Source organism: Pseudophryne corroboree, chromosome 11 (assembly GCF_028390025.1).
Source record: "Pseudophryne corroboree isolate aPseCor3 chromosome 11, aPseCor3.hap2, whole genome shotgun sequence".
NCBI classification, from domain to species: domain Eukaryota; kingdom Metazoa; phylum Chordata; class Amphibia; order Anura; family Myobatrachidae; genus Pseudophryne; species Pseudophryne corroboree.
The window spans coordinates 94,459,057-94,469,293 of record NC_086454.1 but is presented as its reverse complement, the minus strand read 5'-3'; the positions used below and the strand labels follow the sequence as shown (position 1 = coordinate 94,469,293).

The window sequence follows — 10,237 nt, the reverse complement described above, 5'->3', positions numbered from 1 at the left end:
GCAGCATGCCTATATACTGTGTGAGACTGTGGCTGTATCTGCATATGAAATGCTACACACAGAATATAGGCATGCAGCATATCATTTTAATCAGCAGAAGCTGCTGATGCCCCTAGGCATATCAAATGCCCTAGGCATTTGCCTAGTTTGCCTATGCCTATGACCGGCTCTGTTTGCACCCGCTTGACTGCACAGGCGTTCGCACACTTGCAAAGCGAAAATACACTCCCCCGTGGGCGGCGACTATGCATTTGCACGGCTGCTAAAAGTAGTTAGCGAGCGATCAACTCGGAATGACCCCTTATACCTACATGTCTATGCCTGGGATGAGTCTGATGGCTCTCAGGTCAATTATCCTACCTACCTCTACGTCTGTGTTCTATTACTGTTGTTCTAATTGTAAAAGCACAATGGAATAAGCTGCACAAGCTGTTAATACATTATGCAGTGATTGGAATGAATTTTACCGGCATCACCTTAAAAAGTTTAGACTAAAGGTTAAAATTTAAAGGAAAAGGGGCAATTAGAATCCATTTCAACTTGGCGCTCCACAAAACCACTATTTTTCAAAAATCTCTCGGTCTTCTCTGGTAAAGGACCATCTTTTGGGAATGCGCCCTTTTCCACAATACTTCAGATACCCTTCTAGCAGTAATATATACCATATTATGTCTATTTAATATTCTTTATTAGCACAATATAGGTATAAGTGTGTGTGTATATATATATATATATATATATATAAACCCGAAGAATTATATATATAACCAAATTGCGCTATAATAATTCGCCTTATACCCAAAATGTCCTTGGGGAAGGTCAGCTGCTATTCTCCAAATAGGTCCTCCTGCCAGTCGAGAACCAGGCGGTTAACAATGTAGATGGTTGTATGGAGAGCGCTCACAACAGGTAGTAGTTTCTCTTTAACTTTTTTCTCCTTCAATTTGGGATTTAATCACGAGAAGATGGATAATTCTGCAAAATACCCTCTCACCAGATTCACCCAGATAACAGCATCACTCGTTAATTAAAACTTCCATGAAATGTATTATTAATATCATCTTTTTTTCTTTTTTGAAAATGAATGACTCTTACATCAATATTAACATTCTGGGGATAAGGTCTAAATGGCACTGCTGTCTACCCCAGCCGGGGAGGAGCTCCTATGACAGCCCGTCCAACCCACAAAGGTAAAATCACCCAACGCGTTTCGTCTAACAGACATCCTCAGGGGTGTCTTTAACAAAATACAATAAAAGTACATAATAAATAACCAACTAGTTAACATATATCACCAATTAGATAGATACATAAAAGAATCAAAAAATTCAAATCAGTACATAAAATATTACAAAATTTAATTTCAAAGTGACCTAGTTACGGATACAGGTGAAGGCTAAGCAGTTTTGAACAATTTATAATATGGACAGATATAGAACTTCAGAATAACATCATAGATCAAAAATAATTAGCTCATAATTAGCATGTAGGTAGTCAATCATCCTTATTCACATAAAACATTATGCATATGGAGCAGAGTTAATTCCTAGCCAGAGGTCTAACAGTCTTAATTTGTTACCAATTATTAATTATAACATCCATATCGAATCAAGTATATACAAAAGGTGAGAATGGGCGCCTCCTACTGCAGTATTTAGTATATATTGTGGCCACCACCTTTGGTGTCACCCCATTGGATTCAAGGTGTACCTTGAGAGGTGGAATTCCAACCACCTATTTGCATGGCATAATATCACGATTTCAATGTAAAATAGGGATAGTTTTCATCAGTGTTATCCTGGTGGTGCTTCTCCCCAATTTGGACCTCACACAGAAAGGATAAAAGCAAAAAGAGTACCGATAGTGTAATACGTTTTTTTTTTAAATATACACATTTATTCAAAACTGGTCCTAATAGTAAAATAGTTGCCCGTACAATGTAAAGATAAAAAACAGCTTATCTGCCAATATTCGTCCATACGAATAAACACTCAACGCGTTTCGTCCGATGCCCACGGCTTGGACGTCCTCAGGATAGATATATATATATATATATATATATATATATATATATATATACACACACACTGATAGAGTCAAATATCTACCTTTCAACATAAGCTATATACTAATACCGTGTAGCCGTAATGGCCGCTAAACCACGTGCACGTGCTGCGTACTTTATATGCAGTTTGTGTATAAAGAACCGTACGTGGTACGCACGTTGCGTACACACGCTGCGCTGAGTGTATGGAATACACGCAGCGAGCGTACACACAGTTGTTAACCTTTAAACCTTTTTCAATGAACACTGTAAGGGTATGCTTATACTGTAAACCTTAGTACTGTAATATTACCACAATGTAACGCTGATTAACCTTGATTGTATGAAAGCTGTCTGAGCGTTCGAGACGCTCAGAAACCCTCTATAATAACTGGTGAAACACACACTGCTTGCTAAGGTTCCAACACCTTTATAGATGATATTTCGTACGTAAAAAGGGGAAAACAGTTACAGCTCATACACTACAGACCTAACATTAATACCTAAACAGAATAACTAAACAGAAATATAAACAATAGCGAACGATCGCAAATACAAATAAACAGAAAGAGAATAAATGGCAAACACTTAAAGGATAACAAAAAGAGAACAATTGCATACACACAGAGTAACGAAATGGCCACAGAGAAACTTACACACGTGGGAATGACTCGCAGGCGCTATCTGGAAACCAGCCCTCAGCTTTTCACCGTGAAAACCTTTGTAGAGAGAAATGAGTGCTGGTCTATCTATGGTGGTCTTTATATACACATCCTACAGTACAATACAATGGGCCCTACAATCTCATTGTTCATTGGACACAGGAATGTGTCTCTGCATTATAACAAAAGGTCATAGGTGGATTCGAACAGGTGGGCTGTGACTATTTCAAACTGCTCAGGTTGGAGGTATCGCCAGGATTCCCGCCGCATGGATAATGAACTGCAAATACTGTAAATGTCTGTAAACTACTTTTAAACATAACTATTCGCAGGAGCGAACAATCTCTTCCTAACCAACACCGGAATGTTTCTAATAAAATACTCTTTAGTTAGACACTAGACACCACCGTTCAACCTTTGCCTGACCCTTCGTATCATGCAAAGAGGAATCCCTGAGTCCACGAACTATTTACACTAATCATACTCGCAGACATTATTAAGGGGAATATTATCTACAAAACGCACTATATTAGTTAACTATGCTATAAACGAGTCGCTCGCTACAAGCTCATAAACTCTACCGTAAATACGCATATACCGCGCGTAATCGCCGGAGCGAGTGTACGCAATTTGCGGACATGTGCACGTACGGCAGACTGAATGCACGAGCAGCGGGCATGTGCATTGGGGTTAGTATAAGGCATTGTGGATTACGATATTTTTCGACTTTGACAGTACATGTGCTGTACACAATAAGGTTTTGCAGAGGAAACAACTGCTTTCTTCTGGGTAATTACACAAGTCTCGCATATCAGGAGCTAAGCCTTAACATAACAATATTAAATATTGAAGCCTCGTCTCTGTTTTCTACACGTTAGATCATGTATCTACCTAAACAGAATCCCCTACGCAACAACATAATTTATTAAAGAAACAAGAACCGATGTTATCACTCCTCTACAAACACCTTCTTCCTTCTTCATTTTCCTTCCATTCCACCGAGTTCATTCCTGCTTATGAGGCTCTGGCTATGAAGGCCTACTTCCACATCCCCATGTCTTGCACTTGGGGTCTAACTCAGACCTGATCGTAGCCCTGCAGAATTTTGCAGGGCTACGATCAGGCACACTGACATGCGGGGGGACGCCCAGCACAGGGCTAGTCCGCCCCGCAGCAGTACAAAAGCATCGCCGCTTTTGCACTTCAGGAGTAACTCCCGGCCAGCGCAGCTTTTGCATGCTGGCCAGGAGCTACTCGTCGCTGCCCAGGACGCAGCAGCTGCGTGTGACGTCACACAGCTGCTGCGACCCGCCCCCCACATGGTCTGGCCACACCTGCGTTGGCCGGACTGCACCCACGAAACAGCGGCCAAATGCCGCCGTGCCGCCCCCTCCGACTGCCTCTGCCTGTCAATCAGGCAGAGGCGATCGCTAGGCAACGACAGCTGTTGGCTGTCAGCCATGCACTGGCGCATTGCGGCACCGGCGCATTTCTGACTTGATCGCTGAACTACGTGCTATCAGGTCAGAATGACCCGCTTTGTTTGACTCACCTCCATTACAGTTGTTAAAACTCATATGGTTATCCCCAAATTTGCCATTCTCCTCTTCCCTTAGACTTTTCTGAGACAGAGAGATCTCAGCATAAGGCTAGGGCCACACATAGCGGCCAACCGGGTCCCGCTGAATGGGACCCACTTGACCGGGAGGGGGTTTTGTGTTCACACGGATCCTGTTCTACGGGATGCCGCAGAACATGATCCGGCCAGTGACACACAAGATTTCAATAGAATACAGTGCCACAGCTGCACTGTGAGGGTAATTCAGACCTGATCGCTGCTGTGCGTTTTCGGCAATCGGGTCCAAACTGTGCATGCGCATGCACCGCAATGCGCAGGCGTGTCGCACGGGTACAAAGCGGATCGCCACTCAGCGATGGGTTTGTGTGACGGATCTGTTCGCACGGGTGATCGCAAGGAGACTGACAAGAAGAAGGCATTTGTGGGTGGCAACTGACCGTTTTCAGGGAGTGTCTGGAGAAACGCAGGTATGTCCAAGCGTTTGCAGGGAGGGTTCCTGACGTCAATTCCGGTCCCGGACAGGCTGATGTAAGTCCTGGGCTGCGCAGAGACTGCACAAAATCAGTTTGTACAGCTCTGCTACACAGGCGTTCGCACACTTGCACAGATAAAATACCCTCCCCCTGTAGGCAGTGACTATCTGATCGCAGCAGTACAAAAATCACTTGCTAGCGATCAGGTCTGAATTACTCCGTGTGAACACATACATTGCAATGTATGTGTTAACATTGAAATACCGCCGTCCTGTCATCCAGCCCGACCGACAGCATGCTGCGGTTGGATCCGGCGTCGGGACTGCCGCACATGTGTGGGTGCCTGCATAGGTGCCCATGTGCAGTCTCCTTCCACGGGACCCACTTGGCCGCTATGGGGTATATTCAGTAAGAGTCAGAAACTGCCGTCTTGTCGGAAAGATGGCAGTTTCCAACTGATTTAGGTCGGAAGGGGTTCCAAACTATTCAATATGGGCTGTCTTTTTCCGACAAGTCGGGAATTCACGAATTGTTGGAAAACACGTGGATCGGCGGAATAGCCACGGATCCACGTGCTTTTGTCGGAAACGTGGCCAAATCCGGCAGGTTTTGGCCCCGTTTCCGACAATCTCAATCCTACTTTAAACAAAGTCGGACAGAGGAGATCAGACGGGGAAGCGGGGCTGGGAGGGAGAGAGAGTGCTTACCGGCGGGAGCAGCTGGAGGAGCCGCCGTCGGTAGAAGACACTCTCCTCTCTGACGGGCGTCTCCCCGGCCAGGCTCTTCTCTCCCGGCAGCGCTCCCCGGCCGGCAGGTGACACGGCTGAGCACGGCTGCCTCCAGCAGCTCCCTTTAATCTCACACATGGGGAGCTGCTGACAGCAGCAGCAGGACGGGACACCGGTAACAGCCAAATCCGACAGTCGTATTTGGCTCTAATCTGACAGTCGGATTTGGCCGCTCATTGAATAGGGCTTGTCGGATCCATTCCAACTAATGCCTGTCGGAATGGATCCGACTCTTATTGAATATACCCCTATGTGTGGCCCTACCCTTAGTCTGGAAAACAAAGTACAGAATTTAATCTGGCTGCATCCAAAACAGCAGTCGATAAACATGACAAGACAACACTGCCATAATAAAATACAAATATAAAAATGCAATTAAATATTTCTATCCCAACAGCTCCTAACCATGGGGTCTATTTACTAAGTCTTGGATGGAGATAAAGTGCATGGAGATAAAGTACCAGCCAACCAGCTTCTAAATGTTATTTTTCAAACTCAGCCTGTGACATGGTAGTTAGAAGCTGATTGGCCGGTACTTTATCTCCGTCAACTTTATTTCCATTCAAGGCTTAGTAAATAGACCCCCATATGCTATAACTTATGCTTGTGCAATCTACTTCTTTTCTAATGTGTCCATCAAAGTATAATCTCTCTTGTGAGTTATGAGGGCTATTGATAGTGTTCCTTCTTTTATTCCTACCTTACAACCATCCCACTTTAGGCAGCACATTTATAATCTAATTTTTGTACCGGTTTGGGAAACAATACACAGCCAGTTAAAGCATCTCTACTTCTGAACTTCGGAGCGCCATCTGGACCTGCAGGTACTACATGCCTCCCAACTGTCCCGTTTTTTACGGGACAGTCCCATTTTTTTGGGACTGTCCAAATGAACTGGTCCATGAAGTAAGGCTTGGTGGAGTAAGATCAGAGTCAGGATTCAGAGACCAGAGGGAACTTCACAGTTCAGGAGGAGTTCTTTTCGACAGCCCGCTCTGGCTATATGTAGGAGACCACACTTACCACTTTTTGAAGATACTGTGGTGGCAACCTCCAAGCCCCAATCCATACCGCAAAACGTATGGAATCATATACTAACTTCAGTGGGCCCTGTGGTGTTCATTTAAAATAGTGGACCCCAAACTCTGTCCTCAAGGACCCCTAACAGTTTTTTAGACCTCGGGCAGGCAGAGCCACGTGAAACTGTCCAGAAGTGAGTCTTCACCAGAAAGCGAGAGCGTTCTTCAAACAAGGCCATCAGGTGGTACATGTCGGTCACCTCATAAGTCTCCTGAAGCTCCTCCAGCCGCAGCTTCACTGTCCCACGGTAAAAGTAATCCACCAGCAAATGGAAGACACTCTCACTTACATCCTGCAGCTGGATGACGCGGTTACGTCCCTCCTTCAGATTGGAGGCGAACATGGGGCGGAAGAAGCAGCTTTGGGCAGAAAGGACCATCCGGTATAGCTGGAACTCTTTCCCTTCGACTAGAATAGTGACATCGGCAAATAATTCCTCTTCCATGCACAGCTTCAAGATGCTTTGTGCCACGCGGCTGCTGTGAAAGCGATCTGTAAATGTGTACGTCACATAATAATTCTTCTCCGTGGAACTTGCTATGTTCTGAGCAACGGCCCCCTCTGAAGGGTCCATGTTATGTAATAAGCCTGAGTTTTGGGGGTGCCTGGGAGATGCAGGAAATCACATATGTAGAAGCGACGCATGAAAAGATGTACCCTACCCGTCAAGAACAGTTTTCCAAGCCAGGAACCAACCACTTAGGAGGTCAATGCCATGGGGTGATTTAGGGTTGAATGGAAAAATTACCCATTTGCACATGCAGAAAGATGCACCTACACACTTGTGTTTCCACCTATGTATTTTCAGTGACACATATCTTAAGATACTTGCAACACTAAATCTAGTTCTGGAGCATCTGCAGTCATCTTCATCAACCCCAACACTACCCCTGCCTGGTGCAGGCACAAAACCTGTGATCAAGCCTATCAGCGAAACGTACGTCAGGACCCATATGGTCACGTGGTGCGCACACGTGACCTGTAAGCCGGATCATCTCAGCCTGTCACCAGGCAATCACAGTAGCCGCGGAAGTCAGCGGCTCTCCCCACCCGCCGGAGCTCGATTGCGGGCAAACAGTGGTGGATATCCAGGGGACTTTCCACAACTCTCTGGAGCCCGTTTGCGGGTACAAACGGCGGGACGTAGCGGCGTTCTCCTCACTTGCTGGTGCTCGATTGTGGGCAGGAGCAGCGAGGATCAGCGGCACCCCTCCCGTTATCCACACTCACAATACCTGTACCGGAAAACCTGGGGACACAAAATCCTACACAGCTTGGTATCGTATGAAATACTGGAGTGTTTGGCATACATATAACAGTACCTGTTATGCTTAAATTTCTAGCAGTCCCTACATAGGGAGATTAGTAAATAATTATCTGCCAACTTACATATCCCCACAAGCTATATTACTGCTTAATGGTAATACTATTTTTGATATGTTATAAAGTTTGCCAGGCTTAGACCTATGTTTCCTGATCACCACAGAATGGTTGAGGATTTTTCTGCTATTAAAGCTGACACCTGTTATGTTTTGACCTAATATACAATTACACTTTTCTGCAAGAATAATATACTATATGCTGCGGTAAGAAACCAGCTGCATATCTTGTATAGGTACATACAGATGGTTTATTTATCCATTTATTATGTATTATATTTCATGAAAATTTCATGAATATAAATTTCCATTTGTTTTTGCTGAACCAACATATGTTCCTGGGTACTCCGGAAGGTGGTGGAGTACATTTTTAGAAACTATGAATTGTATTGAGAAATTCCCTGTTTAAATCTGTACATAAGGCATTAAATGCATCCAAGCTTTCTGTTCATATCATTAAAGGGCCACCTGGTCTAGAAACTCACCAATTGAAAGTGATTATACAAATCAGTGAAAAGCATACAATTGCGGATGTACCCCACTAAAGGTGCTTAATTGCATCCAAGCACGATTGCTATATAGTGGTGGGCAGGGTTGGTACTTAGATGGGAGACCACTTTGGAACACCCTGTTACTGCAACATTTGCTTTCATCTGTATACCTCAGATGTATATACCAATGGTGGATTATTGGTTGTCAGAAAAATATAGATGCAAACCCATCAACTATAAAGGATTCTTTGTAGTAATCTTGGGATTATTCCTGGTGATAAATGCATGCCTAGTCTTACATATTTAGACAGCACTACTATGAGTGAGTTTATTATTCACTCATAATTGACTGGTGTACAGTACTGCATAAATAAGGAAGGATTTACCTTGTTTGGTTATCTGTGGCCTTGACATTTTTTGCCATATAATTGTTATATCCAATCTGTATATTTTGAGCCTAATTGTCACATGTGTGTCCGTCCCCTTTTCTTGTGGAAAATACGACCAATTCCATTTCCTATTTAAGGTGACAAACAAAAGGGCTAGCTTAAAAAATTGCGGACATACCCCACTGGAGATGCCCAATCTCTTCCGATCTTGGAAGCCAAGCAGTGGAGGGCCGGACTAGTACTTGGATGGGAGACCACCTTGGAACATCCAGGTACTGCAAATAAATTTTGCTGCCTACATTTATGTCAGAGATAGGTACTCGGATCCATATGACCTATGATTTAATTCTCTGCAATCATTTTTCCACTTGGGATTCTTGCAGTATGAATGATGGTCATATACTCTCTATGACGAACACTACTGAGACTAGAAGGTGACATCCTTTTGACTATATAAAAGATTTTCCGGCTTATATTATATTATAGCAATTTTTGCTAATTATCAACTCTAATCTATATAAATATTTTTGCTTAATAGTCTTGAATCACATATTTATTGAACTCCGATAATTCTACATATTTTACTAAGAAACTATTAAAATTATGATTTTATCAGTATAAGACATTAATACACTTTAGTCCTTCTGAGGTTGAGTGCTCCCAAACAAGAGTCTACTTCTTTTCCATTTCCTCTTATTTGGTATTTTTTCTCTAATACTTTTTTGACTCATGGGAGCACCACTGAATGGTAACAAAATTCAGTGCACCTGAAAAGATACAGTATCTTTCTATATGCACAGTTACCTTAATCCGAAGTAATTCTAAAACAAAAATTTCAGTTTCTCAGAGGACATTATTCAGATTTCTATTTATACAAAAACCATTGATAGACCGGTGCGGTTCCCACAAACCCCTTTCTCGAATATAGACTTGCAGATTTTTGTAAGCAGTAATACAGGGCTGCGCTCAAAAATCAGTGAGTCCGGCGGCACAGTAAGTGCGGCATATAGCATCACTCGCGCCGCAATGAGCTCGCTGTTAATTGGATTGACTCCTGTGCGTGATAAATCCAGGACAGAGCATTTTGTACATGGTGGAAGGGTTCATGTTTGAAGGTCTGCAAATATATTATTATTATTATTATCCTTTATTTATATGGCGCCACAAGGGTTCTGCAGCGCCCAATTACAGAGTACATATGCACATAATCAAAACAGGAAAACAGTAACTTTCAGTTGAAGACAATATAGGACAAGTACAGGGTAACTAAGCATAACTACACCAATAGACTACAGAGATAATTTTCAATTTTACCAAAAAACTGCAGGATTTGGGCAGTTGAGAATTATTAA

The 10,237-nt window shown here is 43.3% G+C and overlaps 1 pseudogene; it reads left to right on the top strand.

Annotated features, from left to right (window-relative positions):
- The first annotated feature begins 9,049 nt into the window (after positions 1-9,049).
- On the top strand, positions 9,050-9,169 carry LOC134970657 (5S ribosomal RNA; annotated as a pseudogene).
- The last annotated feature ends 1,068 nt before the right edge of the window (positions 9,170-10,237 follow it).